Source organism: Somniosus microcephalus, chromosome 3 (genome assembly GCF_052327205.1).
Source record: "Somniosus microcephalus isolate GS21.2 chromosome 3, FLI_Smic_1.0, whole genome shotgun sequence".
Classification (NCBI taxonomy): domain Eukaryota; kingdom Metazoa; phylum Chordata; class Chondrichthyes; order Squaliformes; family Somniosidae; genus Somniosus; species Somniosus microcephalus.
In genome coordinates this window covers 222,790,121-222,812,697 of record NC_140989.1, presented here as the reverse complement: position 1 = coordinate 222,812,697, position 22,577 = coordinate 222,790,121, and positions in this window count along the sequence as shown.

Sequence of the window (22,577 nt, the reverse complement as noted above, 5' to 3'; positions counted from 1 at the left end):
TGGGATCATTCTGTCAGTGGGATCATTGGGTCAGTGGGATCGTTGGGTCAGTGGGATCGTTCTGTCAGTGGGATCGTTCTGTCAGTGGGATCGTTCTGTCAGTGGGATCGTTCTGTCAGTGGGATCGTTCAGTCAGTGGGAGCATTCGGCCAGTGGGATCATTCGTGCAGTGTGGTTGTTCTGTCAGTGGGTTCGTTGGGTCAGTGGGATCATTGGGTCAGTGGGATCGTTGGATCAGCTGGATCGTTGGGTCAGTGGGATCGTTCTGTCAGTGGGATCGTTCTGTCAGTGGGATCGTTCTGTCAGTGGGATCGTTCTGTCAGTGGATTTCGTTCTGTCAGTGGGATCGTTGGGTCAGTGAGATCGTTGGGTCAGTGGGATCGTTGGGTCAGTGGGATCATTAGGTCAGTGGGATCGTTCGGTCAGTGGGATCATTGGGTCAGTGGGATCATTCGGTCAGTGGGATCGTTGGGTCAGTGGGATCGTTGGGTCAGTGGGATCGTTTGGTCGGTGTGATCAATGGGTCAATGGGATTGTTCGGTCAGTGGGATCGGTGGGTCAGTGGGATCATTCTGTCTGTGGGATCATTGAGTCAGTGGGATCATTGGGTCAATGAGATCGTTGGGTCAGTGGGATTTTTGGGTCAGTGGAATCATTCTGTCAGTGGGATCGTTCTGTCAGTGGGATCATTCTGTCAGTGGGATTGTTCGGTCAATGAGATCGTTCGCTCAGTGGGATCGTTGGGTCAGTGGTTGGGGCACGGTCTCATAGAGGTTAGCACTGTTGCCTCACAGCGCCAGGGACCCGGGTTCAAATCCGGCCTCGGGTGACTGTCTCTGTGGAGTTTGCACATTCTCCCCGTGTTGGCGTGGGTTTCCTCCGGGTGCACCGGTTTCCTCCCACAGTTCAAAGATGTGCGGGTTAGGTTGATTGGCTATGATAAATTGACCCTTAGTGTTAGGGGGATTAAATACGTGGGGTTACAGGGATAGGGTGGGATATGTGTTGGTGTAGGGGTTACGGGGATCGGGTGGGATATGTGTCGGTGCAGGCTCGATGGGCCGAAATGGCCTCTATCTGCACTGTGGGGTTTCTGGGTTTCTGTATTGTTTGGTCAATTGGATCGTTCTGTCAGTGGGATCGTTTGGTCAGTTGGATCTTTGTGTCAGTGGGATCGTTCGGTCAGTGAGTTCATTCTGTCAGTGGGATCGTTCTGTCAGTGGGATCGTTCTGTCAGTGGGATCATTAGGTCAGTGGGATCATTGGGACAGTGGGATCGCTGGGTCAGTGGGATCGTTGGGTCTTTGGGATCATCCTGTCAGTGTGATCGTTGGGTCAGTGGGATCGTTCTGTCAGTGGGAGCGTTCGGCCAGTGGGATCATTCGCGCAGTGTGGTTGTTCTGTCAGTGGGTTCGTTGGTTCAGTGGGATCATTGGGTCAGTGGGATCGTTGGATCAGCTGGATCGTTGGGTCAGTGGAATCGTTCTGTCAGTGGGATCGTTCGGTCAGTGGGATCGTTCTGTCAGTGGGATCGTTCTGTCAGTGGGTTCGTTCTGTCAGTGGGATTGTTCTGTCAGTGGGATAGTTCTGTCAGTGGGATTGTTCTGTCAGTGGGATAGTTCTGTCAGTGGGATTGTTCTGTCAGTGGGATCGTTCTGTCAGTCGGATCATTGGGTCAGAGGGATCATTGAGTCAGTGGGATTGTTCTAACACTGGGATCATTCGGTCAATGGGATCGCTCTGTCAATGGGATCGTTCAGTCAGTGGGATCGTTCAGTCAGTGGGATCGTTCAGTCAGTGGGATCGTTCAGTCAGTGGGATCGTTCAGTCAGTGGGATCGTTCGGTCACTGGGATCGTTCGGTCACTGGGATCGTTCGGTCAGTGGGATCGTTGGGTCAGTGGGATCGTTCCGTCAGTGGCATCGTTCCGTCAGTGGGATCGTTTAGTCAGTGGGGTCATTCAGTCAGTGGGATCGTTCAGTCAGTGGGATCATTCAGTCAGTGCGATCGTTCTGTCAGTGGGATCGCTCTGTCAGTGGGATCGTTAGGTCATTGGGTCATTGGGATCGTTGGGTCTGTGGGATCATTCTGTCAGTGTGATCGTTGGGTCAGTGGGATCATTCTGTCAGTGGCATCGTTGGGTCAGTGGGCTGGTTGGGTCAGTGGGATCGTTGGGTCAGTGGGATTGTTGGGTCAGTGGGATCGTTGGGTCAGTGGGATCGTTGCGTCAGTGGGATCGTTGGGTCAGTGGGATTGTTGGGTCAGTGGGATCATTGGGTCAGTGGGATTGTTGGGTCAGTGGGATAATTCTGTCTGTGGGATCATTCAGTCAGTGAGATCGTTCAGTCAGTGGGTTTCGTTCTGTCAGTGGGATTGTTCTGTCAGTGAGATTGTTAGGTCAGTGGGATCGTTGGGTCAGTGAGATCGTTGGGTCAGTGGGATCGTTGGGTCAGTGGGATCATTCTGTCAGTGGGTTCATTCGGTCATGTGATCATTCGGTCAGTGGGATCATTGGGTCAGTGGGATCGTTGGGTCAGTGGGATCATTCTGTCAGTGGGTTCATTCGGTCATGTGATCATTCGGTCAGTGGGATCATTGGGTCAGTGGGATCTTTGGGTCAGTGGGATCATTTGGTCAGTGAGATCATTGGGTTAGTGGGATCGTTGGGTAAGTGGGATCATTGGGTCAGTGGGATCATTGGGTCAGTGGGATCGTTGGGTCAGTGGGATCGTTCAGTCAGTGGGAGCATTCGGCCAGTGGGATCATTCGTGCAGTGTGGCTGTTCTGTCAGTGGGTTCGTTGGGTCAGTGGGATCATTGGGTCAGTGGGATCGTTGGATCAGCTGGATCGTTGGGTCAGTGGGATCGTTCTGTCAGTGGGATCGTTCTGTCAGTGGGATCGTTCTGACAGTGGGATTGTTCTGTCAGTGGGATCGTTCTGTCTGAATTTCGTTCTGTCAGTGGGATTGTTCTGTCAGTGAGATTGTTAGGTCAGTGGGATCGTTGGGTCAGTGAGATCGTTGGGTCAGTGGGATCGTTGGGTCAGTGGGACCATTAGGTCAGTGGGATCGTTCGGTCAGTGGGATCATTGGGTCAGTGGGATCATTCGGTCAGTGGGATCGTTGGGTCAGTGGGATCGTTGGGTCAGTGAGATCGTTGGGTCAGTGGGATCGTTGGGTCAGTGGGACCATTAGGTCAGTGGGATCGTTCGGTCAGTGGGATCATTGGGTCAGTGGGATCATTCGGTCAGTGGGATCGTTGGGTCAGTGGGATCGTTCAGTCAGTGGGATCGTTCAGTCAGTGGGATCGTTCAGTCAGTGGGTTCGTTCAGTCAGTGGGATCGTTCAGTCAGTGGGATCCTTCAGTCAGTGGGAACGTTCAGTCAGTGGGATCGTTCAGTCAGTGGGATCGTTCAGTCAGTGGGATCGTTCAGTCAGTGGGATCGTTCAGTCAGTGGGATCGTTCAGTCAGTGGGATCGTTCAGTCAGTGGGATCGTTCAGTCAGTGGGATCGTTCAGTCAGTGGGATCGTTCAGTCAGTGGGATCGTTCAGTCAGTGGGATCGTTCAGTCAGTGGGATCGTTCAGTCAGTGGGATCGTTCAGTCAGTGGGATCGTTCAGTCAGTGGGATCGTTCAGTCAGTGGGATCGTTCTGTCACTGGGATCGTTGGGTCAGTGGGATCGTTGGGTCAGTGGGATCGTTGGGTCAGTGGGATCTTTGGGTCAGTGGGATCGTTGGGTCAGTTGGAACGTTCTGTCAGTGGGATCGTTGGGTCAGTGGTATTGTTTGGTCATTTGGATCGTTCTGTCAGTGGGATTGTTGGGTCAGTGTATTCGTTTGGTCTGTGGGATCTTTGGGTCAGTGGGATCGTTCAGTCAGTGGGATCATTCAGTCAGTGGGAGCGTTCAGTCAGTGGGATCGTTCTGTCAGTGGGATCCTTGGGTCAGTGGCATCCTTGGGTCAGTGGGATCCTTGGGTCAGTGGGATCCTTGGGTCAGTGGGATCGTTCTGTCAGTGGGTTTCGTTCTGTCAGTGGGATTGTTCTGTCAGTGAGATTGTTAGGTCAGTGGGATCGTTGGGTTAGTGAGATCGTTGGGTCAGTGGGATCGTTGGGTCAGTGGGATCATTAGGTCAGTGGGATTGTTCTGTCAGTGGGATCATTCTGATAGTGGGACTGTTCGGTCAGTGGGATCATTCGGTCAGTGGGATCATTCGGTCAGTGGGGTCGTTGGGTCAGTGGGATCGTTGGGTCAGTGGGATCGTTGGGTCAGTGGGATCATTGGGTCAATGGGATTGTTCGGTCAGTGGGATCTTTCGGTCAGTGGGATCGTTCGGTCAGTGGGTTCATCCTGTCAGTGGGATTGTTCTGTCAGTGGGATCGTTCTGTCAGTGGGATCATTGTTTCAGTGGGATCGTTGGGTCAGAGAGATCATTCTGTCAGTGGGATCATTCTGTCAGTGGGATCATTCTGTCAGTGGGATCATTCTGTCAGTGGGATCATTCGGTCAGTGGGATCATTGGGCCAGTGGGATCGGTGGGTCAGTGGGATCATTCTGTCCGCGGGATCATTGAGTCAGTGGGATCATTGGGTCAATGAGATCGTTGGGTCAGTGGGATTGTTGGGTCTGTGGAATCATTCTGTCAGTGGGATCGTTCTGTCAGTGGGATCATTCTGTCAGTGGGATTGTTCGGTCAATGAGATCGTTCGCTCTGTGGGATCGTTGGGTCAGTGGTTGGGGCACGGTCTCATAGTGGTTAGCACTGTTGCCTCACAGCGCCAGGGACCCGGGTTCGAATCCGGTCTCGGGTGACTGTCTGTGTGGAGTTTGCACATTCTCTCCGTGTTTGCGTGGGTTTCCTCCGGGTGCACCGGTTTCCTCCCACAGTTCAAAGATGTGCGGGTTAGGTTGATTGGCTATGATAAATTGACGCTTAGTGTTAGGGGGATTAAATACGTGGGGTTACAGGGATAGGGTGGGATATGTGTTGGTGTAGGGGTTACGGGGATCGGGTGGGATATGTGTCGGTGCAGGCCCCGATGGGCCTCTATCGCCTCTATCTGCACTGTGGGGTTTCTGGGTTTCTGTTTTGTTTGGTCAATTGGATCGTTCTGCCAGTGGGATCGTTTGGTCAGTTGGATCATTGTGTCAGTGGGATCGTTCGGTCAGTGGGATCGTTCGGTCAGTGGGTTCGTTCTATCAGTGGGTTCGTTCTGTCAGTGGGATTGTTCTGTCAGTGGGATTGTTCTGTCAGTGGGATTGTTCTGTCAGTGGGATTGTTCTGTCAGTGGGATCGTTCTGTCAGTCGGATCATTGGGTCAGAGGGATCATTGAGTCAGTGGGATTGTTCTAACACTGGGATCATCCGGTCAATGGGATCGCTCTGGCAATGGGATCGTTCAGTCTGTGGGATCGTTCAGTCAGTGGGATCGTTCAGTCAGTGGGATCGTTGGGTCTTTGGGATCATTCTGTTAGTGTGATCGTTGGGTCAGTGGGATCGTTGGGTCAGAGGGATCATTGAGTCAGTGGGATTGTTCTAACAGTGGGATCATTCGGTCAATGGGATCGCTCTGTCAGTGGGATCGTTCGGTCAGTGGGATCGTTCGGTCAGTGGGATCGTTCGGTCAGTGGGATCGTTCGGTCAGTGGGATCGTTCGGTCAGTGGGATCGTTCGGTCAGTGGGATCGTTCGGTCAGTGGGATCGTTCGGTCAGTGGGATCGTTCGGTCAGTGGGATCGTTCGGTCAGTGGGATCGTTCCGTCAGTGGGATCGTTCCGTCAGTGGGATCGTTCCGTCAGTGGGATCGTTCAGTCAGTGGGACCGTTCAGTCAGTGGGACCGTTCAGTCAGTGGGACCGTTCAGTCAGTGGGACCGTTCAGTCAATGGCATCGTTCAGTCAGTGGCATCGTTCAGTCAGTGGCATCGTTCAGTCAGTGGCATCGTTCAGTCAGTGGCATCGTTCAGTCAGTGGCATCGTTCAGTCAGTGGCATCGTTGGGTCAGTGGGATCGCTCAGTCAGTGGGATCGTTCAGTCAGTGGGATCGTTCTGTCACTGGGATCGTTGGGTCAGTGGGATCGTTGGGTCAGTGGGATCGTTGGGTCAGTGGGATCATTGGGTCAGTGGGACTGTTGGGTCAGTTGGAACGTTCTGTCAGTGGGATCGTTGGTTCAGTGGTATTGTTTGGTCATTTGGATCGTTCTGTCAGTGGGATCGTTGGGTCAGTGTGTTCGTTTGGTCTGTGGGATCTTTGGGTCAGTGGGATCATTCAGTACATGGGATCGTTCCGTCAGTGGGATCGTTCAGTCAGTGGGATCGTTCGGTCAGTGGGATCGTTCGGTCAGTGGGATCGTTCGGTCAGTGGGATCGATCAGTCAGTGGGATCGTTGGGTCAGTGGGATCGTTGGGTCAGTGGGATCATTCTGTCAGTGGGATCCTTCTGTCAGTGCGATCGTTCTGTCAGTGGGATCGTTTGGTCAGTCGGATCGTTCGGTCTGTCGGATCGTTCGATCATTCGGATCGTTCGGTCAGTGGGATCGTTGGGTCAGTGGGATCATTGGGTCAGTGGGATCTTTGTCTCAGTGGGATCATTCTATCTGTGAGATCATTCTGTCAGTGGGATCGTTGGGTCAGTGGGATCGTTGGGTCAGTGGGATCGTTCTGTCAGTGCGATCGTTCTGTCAGTGGGATCGTTCTGTCAGTGGGATCGTTCTGTAAGTGGGATCGTTAGGTCATTGGGTCAGTGGGATCGTTGGGTCTGTGGGATCATTCTGTCAGTGTGATCGTTGGGTCAGTGTGATCGTTGGGTCAGTGTGATCGTTGGGTCAGTGGGATCGTTCTGTCAGTGGGATCGTTCTGTCAGTCGGATCGTTGGATCAGTGGGATTGTTGGGTCAGTGGGATTGTTGGGTCAGTGGGATCGTTGGGTCAGTGGGATCGTTGGGTCAGTGGGATCGTTGGGTCAGTGGGATCGTTGGGTCAGTGGGATCGTTGGGTCAGTGGGATCGTTGGGTCAGTGGGATTGTTGGGTCAGTGGGATCATTGGGTCAGTGGGATTGTTGGGTCAGTGGGATAATTCTGTCTGTGTGATCATACAGTCAGTGATATCGTTCAGTCAGTGGGATCATTCAGACAGTGGGACCGTTCTGTCAGTGGGACCGTTCTGTCAGTGGGATCCTTGGGTCAGTGGGATCCTTGGGTCAGTGGGATCGTTCTGTCAGTGGGTTTCGTTCTGTCAGTGGGATTGTTCTGTCAGTGGGATCGTTGGGTCAGTGGGATCATTCTGTCAGTGGGATCGTTCGGTCAGTGGGATCGTTGGGTCAGTGGGATCGTTGGGTCAGTGGGATCTTTGGGTCAGTGGGATCCTTTGGTCAGTGAGATCATTGGGTTAGTGGGATCGTTGGGTAAGTGGGATCATTCTGTCAGTGGGATCGTTGGGTCAGTGGGATCGTTGGGTCAGTGGGATCGTTCTGTCAGTGGGATCATTAGGTCAGTGGGATCATTGGGTCAGTGCAATCGTTGGGTCAGTGAGATCGTTGTGTCAGTGGGATCATTCTGTCAGTGTGATTGTTGGGTCAGTGGGATCGTTCTGTCAGTGGGATCGTTAGGGTCAGTGGGATCGTTGGGTCAGTGGGATCATTCTGTCAGTGGGATCGTTGGGTCAGGGGGATCGTTGGGTCAGTGGGATCGTTCTGTCAGTGGGATCGTTCTGTCAGTGGGATCGTTCTGTCAGTGGGAGCTTTCGGCCAGTGGGATCATTCGTGCAGTGTGGTTGTTCTGTCAGTGGGATCATTGTGTCAGTGGGATCATTGGGTCAGTGGGATCGTTGGATCAGCTGGATCATTGGGTCAGTGGGATCGTTCTGTCAGTGGGATCATTCAGTCAGTGGGTTCGTTCTGTCAGTGGGTTCGTTCTGTCAGTGGGACCGTTCTGTCAGTGGGATCCTTGGGTCAGTGGGATCGTTCTGTCAGTGGGTTTCGTTCTGTCAGTGGGATCGTTGGGTCAGTGGGATCGTTCTGTCAGTGGGATTGTTCTGTCAGTGGGATCGTTGGGTCAGTGAGATCGTTGGGTCAGTGGGATCGTTGGGTCAGTGGGATCATTCTGTCAGTGGGATCGTTCGGTCAGTGGGATTGTTGGGTCAGTGGGATCGTTGGGTTAGTGGGATCTTTGGGTCAGTGGGATCGTTTGGTCAGTGAGATCATTGGGTTAGTGGGATCGTTGGGTAAGTGGGATCATTCTGTCAGTGGGATCGTTGGGTCAGTGGGATCGTTGGGTCAGTGGGATCATTCTGTCAGTGGGATCGTTCTGTCAGTGGGATCGTTCTGTCAGTGGGATCATTCTGTCAGTGGGATCGTTGGGTCAGTGCGATCGTTGGGTCAGTGGGATCGTTGGGTCAGTGGGTTCATTCTGTCAGTGTGATCGTTGGGTCAGAGGGATCGTTCTGACAGTGGGATCGTTAGGGTCAGTGGGATCGTTAGGGTCAGTGGGATCGTTGGGTCAGTGGGACCATTCTGTCAGTGGGATCATTGGGTCAGGGGGATCGTTGGGTCAGTGGGATCGTTCTGTCAGTGGGATCGTTCTGTCAGTGGGATCGTTCTGTCAGTGGGAGCTTTCGGCCAGTGGGATCATTCGTGCAGTGTGGTGGTTCTGTCAGTGGGATCATTGTGTCAGTGGGATCGTTGGGTCAGTGGGATAGTTGGATCAGCTGGATCATTGGGTCAGTGTGATCGTTCTGTCAGTGGGATCGTTCTGTCAGTGGGATCGTTGGGTCAGTGGTATTGTTTTACTCATTTGGATCGTTCTGTCAGTGGGATCGTTGGGTCAGTGTATTCGTTTGGTCTGTGGGATCTTTGGGTCAGTGGGATCGTTCAGTCAGTGGGATCATTCAGTCAGTGGGAGCGTTCAGTCAGTGGGATCGTTCAGTCAGTGGCATCGTTCTGTCAGTGGGATCCTTGGGTCAGTGGCATCCTTGGGTCAGTGGGATCCTTGGGTCAGTGGGATCCTTGGGTCAGTGGGATCGTTCTGTCAGTGGGTTTCGTTCTGTCAGTGGGATTGTTCTGTCAGTGAGATTGTTCGGTCAGTGGGATCGTTGGGTCAGTGAGATCATTGGGTCAGTGGGATCGCTGGGTCAGTGGGATCATTCGGTCAGTGGGATCATTGGGTCAGTGGGATCGTTTGGTCAGTGAGATCATTGGGTTAGTGGGATCGTTGGGTAAGTGGGATCATTCTGTCAGTGGGATCGTTGGGTCAGCGGGATCGTTGGGTCAGTGGGATCATTCTGTCAGTGGGATCGTTCTGTCAGTGGGATCGTTAGGTCAGTGGGATCATTGGGACAGTGGGATCGTTGGGTCAGTGGGATCGTTGGGTCTTTGGGATCATCCTGTCAGTGTGATCGTTGGGTCAGTGGGATCGTTCTGTCAGTGGGAGCGTTCGGCCAGTGGGATCATTCGCGCAGTGTGGTTGTTCTGTCAGTTGGTTCGTTGGTTCAGTGGGATCATTGGGTCAGTGGGATCGTTGGATCAGCTGGATCGTTGGGTCAGTGGGATCGTTCTGTCAGTGGATTTCGTTCTGTCAGTGGGATTGTTCTGTCAGTGAGATTGGTAGGTCAGTGGGATCGTTGGGTTAGTGAGATCGTTGGGTCAGTGGGATCGTTGGGTCAGTGGGATCATTAGGTCAGTGGGATTGTTCTGTCAGTGGGATCATTCTGATAGTGGGACTGTTCGGTCAGTGGGATCATTGGGTCAGTGGGATCATTCGGTCAGTGGGGTCGTTGGGTCAGTGGGATCGTTGGGTCAGTGGGATCGTTGGGTCAGTGGGATCATTGGGTCAATGGGATTGTTCGGTCAGTGGGATCTTTCGGTCAGTGGGATCGTTCGGTCAGTGGGTTCATCCTGTCAGTGGGATTGTTCTGTCAGTGAGATTGGTAGGTCAGTGGGATCGTTGGGTTAGTGAGATCGTTGGGTCAGTGGGATCGTTGGGTCAGTGGGATCATTAGGTCAGTGGGATTGTTCTGTCAGTGGGATCATTCTGATAGTGGGACTGTTCGGTCAGTGGGATCATTGGGTCAGTGGGATCATTCGGTCAGTGGGGTCGTTGGGTCAATGGGATCGTTGGGTCAGTGGGATCGTTAGGTCAGTGGGATCATTGGGTCAATGGGATTGTTCGGTCAGTGGGATCTTTCGGTCAGTGGGATCGTTCGGTCAGTGGGTTCATCCTGTCAGTGGGATTGTTCTGTCAGTGGGATCGTTCTGTCAGTGGGATCATTGTTTCAGTGGGATCGTTGGGTCAGAGAGATCATTCTGTCAGTGGGATCATTCGGTCAGTGGGATCATTCTGTCAGTGGGATCATTCGGTCAGTGGGATCATTGGGCCAGTGGGATCGGTGGGTCAGTGGGATCATTCTGTCTGTGGGATCATTGAGTCAGTGGGATCATTGGGTCAATGAGATCGTTGGGTCAGTGGGATTGTTGGGTCTGTGGAATCATTCTGTCAGTGGGATCGTTCTGTCAGTGGGATCATTCTGTCAGTGGGATTGTTCGGTCAATGAGATCGTTCGCTCTGTGGGATCGTTGGGTCAGTGGTTGGGGCACGGTCTCATAGTGGTTAGCACTGTTGCCTCACAGCGCCAGGGACCCGGGTTCGAATCCGGCCTCGGGTGACTGTCTGTGTGGAGTTTGCACATTCTCTCCGTGTTTGCGTGGGTTTCCTCCGGGTGCACCGGTTTCCTCCCACAGTTCAAAGATGTGCGGGTTAGGTTGATTGGCTATGATAAATTGACGCTTAGTGTTAGGGGGATTAAATACGTGGGGTTACAGGGATAGGGTGGGATATGTGTTGGTGTAGGGGTTACGGGGATCGGGTGGGATATGTGTCGGTGCAGGCCCCGATGGGCCGAAATCGCCTCTATCTGCACTGTGGGGTTTCTGGGTTTCTGTTTTGTTTGGTCAATTGGATCGTTCTGCCAGTGGGATCGTTTGGTCAGTTGGATCATTGTGTCAGTGGGATCGTTCGGTCAGTGGGATTGTTCTGTCAGTGGGATTGTTCTGTCAGTGGGATTGTTCTGTCAGTGGGATTGTTCTGTCAGTGGGATTGTTCTGTCAGTGGGATTGTTCTGTCAGTGGGATCGTTCTGTCAGTGGGATTGTTCTGTCAGTGGGATCGTTCTGTCAGTGGGATTGTTCTGTCAGTGGGATCGTTCTGTCAGTCGGATCATTGGGTCAGAGGGATCATTGAGTCAGTGGGATTGTTCTAACACTGGGATCATTCGGTCAATGGGATCGCTCTGGCAATGGGATCGTTCAGTCTGTGGGATCGTTCAGTCAGTGGGATCGTTCAGTCAGTGGGATCGTTCGGTCTTTGGGATCATTCTGTCAGTGGGATCGTTCAGTCAGTGGGATCGTTCAGTCAGTGGGATCGTTCAGTCAGTGGGATCGTTCAGTCAGTGGGATCGTTCAGTCAGTGGGATCGTTCAGTCAGTGGGACCGTTCAGTCAGTGGGACCGTTCAGTCAGTGGCATCGTTCAGTCAGTGGCATCGTTCAGTCAGTGGCATCGTTCAGTCAGTGGCATCGTTCAGTCAGTGGCATCGTTCAGTCAGTGGCATCGTTCAGTCAGTGGCATCGCTGGGTCAGTGGGATCGCTCAGTTAGTGGGATCGTTCAGTCAGTGGGATCGTTCTGTCACTGGGATCGTTTGGTCAGTGGGATCATTGGGTCAGTGGGATTGTTGGGTCAGTTGGAACGTTCTGTCAGTGGGATCGTTGGTTCAGTGGTATTGTTTGGTCATTTGGATCGTTCTGTCAGTGGAATCGTTGGGTCAGTGTGTTCGTTTGGTCTGTGGGATCTTTGGGTCAGTGGGATCATTCAGTCCGTGGGATCGTTCCGTCAGTGGGATCGTTCAGTCAGTGGGATCGTTCGGTCAGTGGGATCGTTCGGTCAGTGGGATCGTTCGGTGAGTGGGATCGTTCGGTCAGTGGGATCGATCAGTCAGTGGGATCGTTGGGTCAGTGGGATCGTTGGGTCAGTGGGATCCTTCTGTCAGTGCGATCGTTCTGTCAGTGGGATCGTTTGGTCAGTCGGATCGTTCGGTCTGTTGGATCGTTCGATCATTCGGATCGTTCGGTCAGTGGGATCGTTGGGTCAGTGGGATCATTGGGTCAGTGGGATCTTTGTCTCAGTGGGATCATTCTATCTGTGAGATCATTCTGTCAGTGGGATCGTTGGGTCAGTGGGATCGTTGGGTCAGTGGGATCGTTCTGTCAGTGCGATCGTTCTGTCAGTGGGATCGTTCTGTCAGTGGGATCGTTCTGTAAGTGGGATCGTTAGGTCATTGGGTCAGTGGGATCGTTGGGTCTGTGGGATCATTCTGTCAGTGTGATCGTTGGGTCAGTGTGATCGTTGGGTCAGTGTGATCGTTGGGTCAGTGGGATCGTTCTGTCAGTGGGATCGTTCTGTCAGTCGGATCGTTGGATCAGTGGGATTGTTGGGTCAGTGGGATTGTTGGGTCAGTGGGATCGTTGGGTCAGTGGGATCATTGGGTCAGTGGGATCGTTGGGTCAGTGGGATCGTTGGGTCAGTGGGATCGTTGGGTCAGTGGGATCGTTGGGTCAGTGGGATTGTTGGGTCAGTGGGATCATTGGGTCAGTGGGATTGTTGGGTCAGTGGGATAATTCTGTCTGTGTGATCATACAGTCAGTGATATCGTTCAGTCAGTGGGATCATTCAGACAGTGGGACCGTTCTGTCAGTGGGACCGTTCTGTCAGTGGGATCCTTGGGTCAGTGGGATCCTTGGGTCAGTGGGATCGTTCTGTCAGTGGGTTTCGTTCTGTCAGTGGGATTGTTCTGTCAGTGGGATCGTTGGGTCAGTGGGATCATTCTGTCAGTGGGATCGTTCGGTCAGTGGGATCGTTGGGTCAGTGGGATCGTTGGGTCAGTGGGATCTTTGGGTCAGTGGGATCCTTTGGTCAGTGAGATCATTGGGTTAGTGGGATCGTTGGGTAAGTGGGATCATTCTGTCAGTGGGATCGTTGGGTCAGTGGGATCGTTGGGTCAGTGGGATCGTTCTGTCAGTGGGATCATTAGGTCAGTGGGATCATTGGGTCAGTGCAATCGTTGGGTCAGTGGGATCGTTGTGTCAGTGGGATCATTCTGTCAGTGTGATTGTTGGGTCAGTGGGATAGTTCTGTCAGTGGGATCGTTAGGGTCAGTGGGATCGTTGGGTCAGTGGGATCATTCTGTCAGTGGGATCGTTGGGTCAGGGGGATCGTTGGGTCAGTGGGATCGTTCTGTCAGTGGGATCGTTCTGTCAGTGGGATCGTTCTGTCAGTGGGAGCTTTCGGCCAGTGGGATCATTCGTGCAGTGTGGTTGTTCTGTCAGTGGGATCATTGTGTCAGTGGGATCATTGGGTCAGTGGGATCGTTGGATCAGCTGGATCATTGGGTCAGTGGGATCGTTCTGTCAGTGGGATCATTCAGTCAGTGGGTTCGTTCTGTCAGTGGGTTCGTTCTGTCAGTGGGACCGTTCTGTCAGTGGGATCCTTGGGTCAGTGGGATCGTTCTGTCAGTGGGTTTCGTTCTGTCAGTGGGATTGTTCTGTCAGTGGGATCGTTGGGTCAGTGAGATCGTTGGGTCAGTGGGATCGTTGGGTCAGTGGGATCATTCTGTCAGTGGGATCGTTCGGTCAGTGGGATTGTTGGGTCAGTGGGATCGTTGGGTTAGTGGGATCTTTGGGTCAGTGGGATCGTTTGGTCAGTGAGATCATTGGGTTAGTGGGATCGTTGGGTAAGTGGGATCATTCTGTCAGTGGGATCGTTGGGTCAGTGGGATCGTTGGGTCAGTGGGATCATTCTGTCAGTGGGATCGTTCTGTCAGTGGGATCGTTCTGTCAGTGGGATCATTCTGTCAGTGGGATCGTTGGGTCAGTGCGATCGTTGGGTCAGTGGGATCGTTGGGTCAGTGGGTTCATTCTGTCAGTGTGATCGTTGGGTCAGAGGGATCGTTCTGACAGTGGGATCGTTAGGGTCAGTGGGATCGTTAGGGTCAGTGGGATCGTTGGGTCAGTGGGACCATTCTGTCAGTGGGATCATTGGGTCAGGGGGATCGTTGGGTCAGTGGGATCGTTCTGTCAGTGGGATCGTTCTGTCAGTGGGAGCTTTCGGCCAGTGGGATCATTCGTGCAGTGTGGTGGTTCTGTCAGTGGGATCATTGTGTCAGTGGGATCGTTGGGTCAGTGGGATAGTTGGATCAGCTGGATCATTGGGTCAGTGTGATCGTTCTGTCAGTGGGATCGTTCTGTCAGTGGGATCGTTGGGTCAGTGGTATTGTTTTACTCATTTGGATCGTTCTGTCAGTGGGATCGTTGGGTCAGTGTATTCGTTTGGTCTGTGGGATCTTTGGGTCAGTGGGATCGTTCAGTCAGTGGGATCATTCAGTCAGTGGGAGCGTTCAGTCAGTGGGATCGTTCAGTCAGTGGCATCGTTCTGTCAGTGGGATCCTTGGGTCAGTGGCATCCTTGGGTCAGTGGGATCCTTGGGTCAGTGGGATCCTTGGGTCAGTGGGATCGTTCTGTCAGTGGGTTTCGTTCTGTCAGTGGGATTGTTCTGTCAGTGAGATTGTTCGGTCAGTGGGATCGTTGGGTCAGTGAGATCATTGGGTCAGTGGGATCGCTGGGTCAGTGGGATCATTCGGTCAGTGGGATCATTGGGTCAGTGGGATCGTTTGGTCAGTGAGATCATTGGGTTAGTGGGATCGTTGGGTAAGTGGGATCATTCTGTCAGTGGGATCGTTGGGTCAGCGGGATCGTTGGGTCAGTGGGATCATTCTGTCAGTGGGATCGTTCTGTCAGTGGGATCGTTAGGTCAGTGGGATCATTGGGACAGTGGGATCGTTGGGTCAGTGGGATCGTTGGGTCTTTGGGATCATCCTGTCAGTGTGATCGTTGGGTCAGTGGGATCGTTCTGTCAGTGGGAGCGTTCGGCCAGTGGGATCATTCGCGCAGTGTGGTTGTTCTGTCAGTTGGTTCGTTGGTTCAGTGGGATCATTGGGTCAGTGGGATCGTTGGATCAGCTGGATCGTTGGGTCAGTGGGATCGTTCTGTCAGTGGATTTCGTTCTGTCAGTGGGATTGTTCTGTCAGTGAGATTGGTAGGTCAGTGGGATCGTTGGGTTAGTGAGATCGTTGGGTCAGTGGGATCGTTGGGTCAGTGGGATCATTAGGTCAGTGGGATTGTTCTGTCAGTGGGATCATTCTGATAGTGGGACTGTTCGGTCAGTGGGATCATTGGGTCAGTGGGATCATTCGGTCAGTGGGGTCGTTGGGTCAGTGGGATCGTTGGGTCAGTGGGATCGTTGGGTCAGTGGGATCATTGGGTCAATGGGATTGTTCGGTCAGTGGGATCTTTCGGTCAGTGGGATCGTTCGGTCAGTGGGTTCATCCTGTCAGTGGGATTGTTCTGTCAGTGAGATTGGTAGGTCAGTGGGATCGTTGGGTTAGTGAGATCGTTGGGTCAGTGGGATCGTTGGGTCAGTGGGATCATTAGGTCAGTGGGATTGTTCTGTCAGTGGGATCATTCTGATAGTGGGACTGTTCGGTCAGTGGGATCATTGGGTCAGTGGGATCATTCGGTCAGTGGGGTCGTTGGGTCAGTGGGATCGTTGGGTCAGTGGGATCGTTAGGTCAGTGGGATCATTGGGTCAATGGGATTGTTCGGTCAGTGGGATCTTTCGGTCAGTGGGATCGTTCGGTCAGTGGGTTCATCCTGTCAGTGGGATTGTTCTGTCAGTGGGATCGTTCTGTCAGTGGGATCATTGTTTCAGTGGGATCGTTGGGTCAGAGAGATCATTCTGTCAGTGGGATCATTCGGTCAGTGGGATCATTCTGTCAGTGGGATCATTCGGTCAGTGGGATCATTGGGCCAGTGGGATCGGTGGGTCAGTGGGATCATTCTGTCTGTGGGATCATTGAGTCAGTGGGATCATTGGGTCAATGAGATCGTTGGGTCAGTGGGATTGTTGGGTCTGTGGAATCATTCTGTCAGTGGGATCGTTCTGTCAGTGGGATCATTCTGTCAGTGGGATTGTTCGGTCAATGAGATCGTTCGCTCTGTGGGATCGTTGGGTCAGTGGTTGGGGCACGGTCTCATAGTGGTTAGCACTGTTGCCTCACAGCGCCAGGGACCCGGGTTCGAATCCGGCCTCGGGTGACTGTCTGTGTGGAGTTTGCACATTCTCTCCGTGTTTGCGTGGGTTTCCTCCGGGTGCACCGGTTTCCTCCCACAGTTCAAAGATGTGCGGGTTAGGTTGATTGGCTATGATAAATTGACGCTTAGTGTTAGGGGGATTAAATACGTGGGGTTACAGGGATAGGGTGGGATATGTGTTGGTGTAGGGGTTACGGGGATCGGGTGGGATATGTGTCGGTGCAGGCCCCGATGGGCCGAAATCGCCTCTATCTGCACTGTGGGGTTTCTGGGTTTCTGTTTTGTTTGGTCAATTGGATCGTTCTGCCAGTGGGATCGTTTGGTCAGTTGGATCATTGTGTCAGTGGGATCGTTCGGTCAGTGGGATTGTTCTGTCAGTGGGATTGTTCTGTCAGTGGGATTGTTCTGTCAGTGGGATTGTTCTGTCAGTGGGATTGTTCTGTCAGTGGGATTGTTCTGTCAGTGGGATCGTTCTGTCAGTCGGATCATTGGGTCAGAGGGATCATTGAGTCAGTGGGATTGTTCTAACACTGGGATCATTCGGTCAATGGGATCGCTCTGGCAATGGGATCGTTCAGTCTGTGGGATCGTTCAGTCAGTGGGATCGTTCAGTCAGTGGGATCGTTCGGTCTTTGGGATCATTCTGTCAGTGGGATCGTTCAGTCAGTGGGATCGTTCAGTCAGTGGGATCGTTCAGTCAGTGGGATCGTTCAGTCAGTGGGATCGTTCAGTCAGTGGGATCGTTCAGTCAGTGGGACCGTTCAGTCAGTGGGACCGTTCAGTCAGTGGGACCGTTCAGTCAGTGGCATCGTTCAGTCAGTGGCATCGTTCAGTCAGTGGCATCGTTCAGTCAGTGGCATCGTTCAGTCAGTGGCATCGTTCAGTCAGTGGCATCGTTCAGTCAGTGGCATCGCTGGGTCAGTGGGATCGCTCAGTTAGTGGGATCGTTCAGTCAGTGGGATCGTTCTGTCACTGGGATCGTTTGGTCAGTGGGATCATTGGGTCAGTGGGATTTTTGGGTCAGTTGGAACGTTCTGTCAGTGGGATCGTTGGTTCAGTGGTATTGTTTGGTCATTTGGATCGTTCTGTCAGTGGAATCGTTGGGTCAGTGTGTTCGTTTGGTCTGTGGGATCTTTGGGTCAGTGGGATCATTCAGTCCGTGGGATCGTTCCGTCAGTGGGATCGTTCAGTCAGTGGGATCGTTCGGTCAGTGGGATCGTTCGGTCAGTGGGATCGTTCGGTGAGTGGGATCGTTCGGTCAGTGGGATCGATCAGTCAGTGGGATCGTTGGGTCAGTGGGATCGTTGGGTCAGTGGGATCCTTCTGTCAGTGCGATCGTTCTGTCAGTGGGATCGTTTGGTCAGTCGGATCGTTCGGTCTGTTGGATCGTTCGATCATTCGGATCGTTCGGTCAGTGGGATCGTTGGGTCAGTGGGATCATTGGGTCAGTGGGATCTTTGTCTCAGTGGGATCATTCTATCTGTGAGATCATTCTGTCAGTGGGATCGTTGGGTCAGTGGGATCGTTGGGTCAGTGGGATCGTTCTGTCAGTGCGATCGTTCTGTCAGTGGGATCGTTCTGTCAGTGGGATCGTTCTGTAAGTGGGATCGTTAGGTCATTGGGTCAGTGGGATCGTTGGGTCTGTGGGATCATTCTGTCAGTGTGATCGTTGGGTCAGTGTGATCGTTGGGTCAGTGTGATCGTTGGGTCAGTGGGATCGTTCTGTCAGTGGGATCGTTCTGTCAGTCGGATCGTTGGATCAGTGGGATTGTTGGGTCAGTGGGATTGTTGGGTCAGTGGGATCGTTGGGTCAGTGGGATCGTTGGGTCAGTGGGATCGTTGGGTCAGTGGGATCGTTGGGTCAGTGGGATCGTTGGGTCAGTGGGATCGTTGGGTCAGTGGGATCGTTGGGTCAGTGGGATTGTTGGGTCAGTGGGATCATTGGGTCAGTGGGATTGTTGGGTCAGTGGGATAATTCTGTCTGTGTGATCATACAGTCAGTGATATCGTTCAGTCAGTGGGATCATTCAGACAGTGGGACCGTTCTGTCAGTGGGACCGTTCTGTCAGTGGGATCCTTGGGTCAGTGGGATCCTTGGGTCAGTGGGATCGTTCTGTCAGTGGGTTTCGTTCTGTCAGTGGGATTGTTCTGTCAGTGGGATCGTTGGGTCAGTGGGATCATTCTGTCAGTGGGATCGTTCGGTCAGTGGGATCGTTGGGTCAGTGGGATCGTTGGGTCAGTGGGATCTTTGGGTCAGTGGGATCCTTTGGTCAGTGAGATCATTGGGTTAGTGGGATCGTTGGGTAAGTGGGATCATTCTGTCAGTGGGATCGTTGGGTCAGTGGGATCGTTGGGTCAGTGGGATCGTTCTGTCAGTGGGATCATTAGGTCAGTGGGATCATTGGGTCAGTGCAATCGTTGGGTCAGTGGGATCGTTGTGTCAGTGGGATCATTCTGTCAGTGTGATTGTTGGGTCAGTGGGATCGTTCTGTCAGTGGGATCGTTAGGGTCAGTGGGATCGTTGGGTCAGTGGGATCATTCTGTCAGTGGGATCGTTGGGTCAGGGGGATCGTTGGGTCAGTGGGATCGTTCTGTCAGTGGGATCGTTCTGTCAGTGGGATCGTTCTGTCAGTGGGAGCTTTCGGCCAGTGGGATCATTCGTGCAGTGTGGTTGTTCTGTCAGTGGGATCATTGTGTCAGTGGGATCATTGGGTCAGTGGGATCGTTGGATCAGCTGGATCATTGGGTCAGTGGGATCGTTCTGTCAGTGGGATCATTCAGTCAGTGGGTTCGTTCTGTCAGTGGGTTCGTTCTGTCAGTGGGACCGTTCTGTCAGTGGGATCCTTGGGTCAGTGGGATCGTTCTGTCAGTGGGTTTCGTTCTGTCAGTGGGATTGTTCTGTCAGTGGGATCGTTGGGTCAGTGAGATCGTTGGGTCAGTGGGATCGTTGGGTCAGTGGGATCATTCTGTCAGTGGGATCGTTCGGTCAGTGGGATTGTTGGGTCAGTGGGATCGTTGGGTTAGTGGGATCTTTGGGTCAGTGGGATCGTTTGGTCAGTGAGATCATTGGGTTAGTGGGATCGTTGGGTAAGTGGGATCATTCTGTCAGTGGGATCGTTGGGTCAGTGGGATCGTTGGGTCAGTGGGATCATTCTGTCAGTGGGATCGTTCTGTCAGTGGGATCGTTCTGTCAGTGGGATCATTCTGTCAGTCGGATCGTTGGGTCAGTGGGATCGTTGGGTCAGTGGGTTCATTCTGTCAGTGTGATCGTTGGGTCAGAGGGATCGTTGGGTCAGTGGGTTCATTCTGTCAGTGTGATCGTTGGGTCAGAGGGATCGTTCTGACAGTGGGATCGTTAGGGTCAGTGGGATCGTTAGGGTCAGTGGGATCGTTGGGTCAGTGCGATCGTTGGGTCAGTGGGATCGTTGGGTCAGTGGGTTCATTCTGTCAGTGTGATCGTTGGGTCAGAGGGATCGTTCTGACAGTGGGATCGTTAGGGTCAGTGGGATCGTTAGGGTCAGTGGGATCGTTGGGTCAGTGGGACCATTCTGTCAGTGGGATCATTGGGTCAGGGGGATCGTTGGGTCAGTGGGATCGTTCTGTCAGTGGGATCGTTCTGTCAGTGGGATCGTTCTGTCAGTGGGAGCTTTCGGCCAGTGGGATCATTCGTGCAGTGTGGTGGTTCTGTCAGTGGGATCATTGTGTCAGTGGGATCGTTGGGTCAGTGGGATAGTTGGATCAGCTGGATCATTGGGTCAGTGTGATCGTTCTGTCAGTGGGATCGTTCTGTCAGTGGGATCGTTGGGTCAGTGGTATTGTTTTACTCATTTGGATCGTTCTGTCAGTGGGATCGTTGGGTCAGTGTATTCGTTTGGTCTGTGGGATCTTTGGGTCAGTGGGATCGTTCAGTCAGTGGGATCATTCAGTCAGTGGGAGCGTTCAGTCAGTGGGATCGTTCAGTCAGTGGCATCGTTCTGTCAGTGGGATCCTTGGGTCAGTGGCATCCTTGGGTCAGTGGGATCCTTGGGTCAGTGGGATCCTTGGGTCAGTGGGATCGTTCTGTCAGTGGGTTTTGTTCTGTCAGTGGGATTGTTCTGTCAGTGAGATTGTTCGGTCAGTGGGATCGTTGGGTCAGTGAGATCATTGGGTCAGTGGGATCGCTGGGTCAGTGGGATCATTCGGTCAGTGGGATCATTGGGTCAGTGGGATCGTTTGGTCAGTGAGATCATTGGGTTAGTGGGATCGTTGGGTAAGTGGGATCATTCTGTCAGTGGGATCGTTGGGTCAGCGGGATCGTTGGGTCAGTGGGATCATTCTGTCAGTGGGATCGTTCTGTCAGTGGGATCGTTAGGTCAGTGGGATCATTGGGACAGTGGGATCGTTGGGTCAGTGGGATCGTTGGGTCTTTGGGATCATCCTGTCAGTGTGATCGTTGGGTCAGTGGGATCGTTCTGTCAGTGGGAGCGTTCGGCCAGTGGGATCATTCGCGCAGTGTGGTTGTTCTGTCAGTTGGTTCGTTGGTTCAGTGGGATCATTGGGTCAGTGGGATCGTTGGATCAGCTGGATCGTTGGGTCAGTGGGATCGTTCTGTCAGTGGATTTCGTTCTGTCAGTGGGATTGTTCTGTCAGTGAGATTGGTAGGTCAGTGGGATCGTTGGGTTAGTGAGATCGTTGGGTCAGTGGGATCGTTGGGTCAGTGGGATCATTAGGTCAGTGGGATTGTTCTGTCAGTGGGATCATTCTGATAGTGGGACTGTTCGGTCAGTGGGATCATTGGGTCAGTGGGATCATTCGGTCAGTGGGGTCGTTGGGTCAGTGGGATCGTTGGGTCAGTGGGATCGTTGGGTCAGTGGGATCATTGGGTCAATGGGATTGTTCGGTCAGTGGGATCTTTCGGTCAGTGGGATCGTTCGGTCAGTGGGTTCATCCTGTCAGTGGGATTGTTCTGTCAGTGAGATTGGTAGGTCAGTGGGATCGTTGGGTTAGTGAGATCGTTGGGTCAGTGGGATCGTTGGGTCAGTGGGATCATTAGGTCAGTGGGATTGTTCTGTCAGTGGGATCATTCTGATAGTGGGACTGTTCGGTCAGTGGGATCATTGGGTCAGTGGGATCATTGGGTCAGTGGGGTCGTTGGGTCAGTGGGATCGTTGGGTCAGTGGGATCGTTAGGTCAGTGGGATCATTGGGTCAATGGGATTGTTCGGTCAGTGGGATCTTTCGGTCAGTGGGATCGTTCGGTCAGTGGGTTCATCCTGTCAGTGGGATTGTTCTGTCAGTGGGATCGTTCTGTCAGTGGGATCATTGTTTCAGTGGGATCGTTGGGTCAGAGAGATCATTCTGTCAGTGGGATCATTCGGTCAGTGGGATCATTCTGTCAGTGGGATCATTCGGTCAGTGGGATCATTGGGCCAGTGGGATCGGTGGGTCAGTGGGATCATTCTGTCTGTGGGATCATTGAGTCAGTGGGATCATTGGGTCAATGAGATCGTTGGGTCAGTGGGATTGTTGGGTCTGTGGAATCATTCTGTCAGTGGGATCGTTCTGTCAGTGGGATCATTCTGTCAGTGGGATTGTTCGGTCAATGAGATCGTTCGCTCTGTGGGATCGTTGGGTCAGTGGTTGGGGCACGGTCTCATAGTGGTTAGCACTGTTGCCTCACAGCGCCAGGGACCCGGGTTCGAATCCGGCCTCGGGTGACTGTCTGTGTGGAGTTTGCACATTCTCTCCGTGTTTGCGTGGGTTTCCTCCGGGTGCACCGGTTTCCTCCCACAGTTCAAAGATGTGCGGGTTAGGTTGATTGGCTATGATAAATTGACGCTTAGTGTTAGGGGGATTAAATACGTGGGGTTACAGGGATAGGGTGGGATATGTGTTGGTGTAGGGGTTACGGGGATCGGGTGGGATATGTGTCGGTGCAGGCCCCGATGGGCCGAAATCGCCTCTATCTGCACTGTGGGGTTTCTGGGTTTCTGTTTTGTTTGGTCAATTGGATCGTTCTGCCAGTGGGATCGTTTGGTCAGTTGGATCATTGTGTCAGTGGGATCGTTCGGTCAGTGGGATTGTTCTGTCAGTGGGATTGTTCTGTCAGTGGGATTGTTCTGTCAGTGGGATTGTTCTGTCAGTGGGATTGTTCTGTCAGTGGGATTGTTCTGTCAGTGGGATCGTTCTGTCAGTCGGATCATTGGGTCAGAGGGATCATTGAGTCAGTGGGATTGTTCTAACACTGGGATCATTCGGTCAATGGGATCGCTCTGGCAATGGGATCGTTCAGTCTGTGGGATCGTTCAGTCAGTGGGATCGTTCAGTCAGTGGGATCGTTCGGTCTTTGGGATCATTCTGTCAGTGGGATCGTTCAGTCAGTGGGATCGTTCAGTCAGTGGGATCGTTCAGTC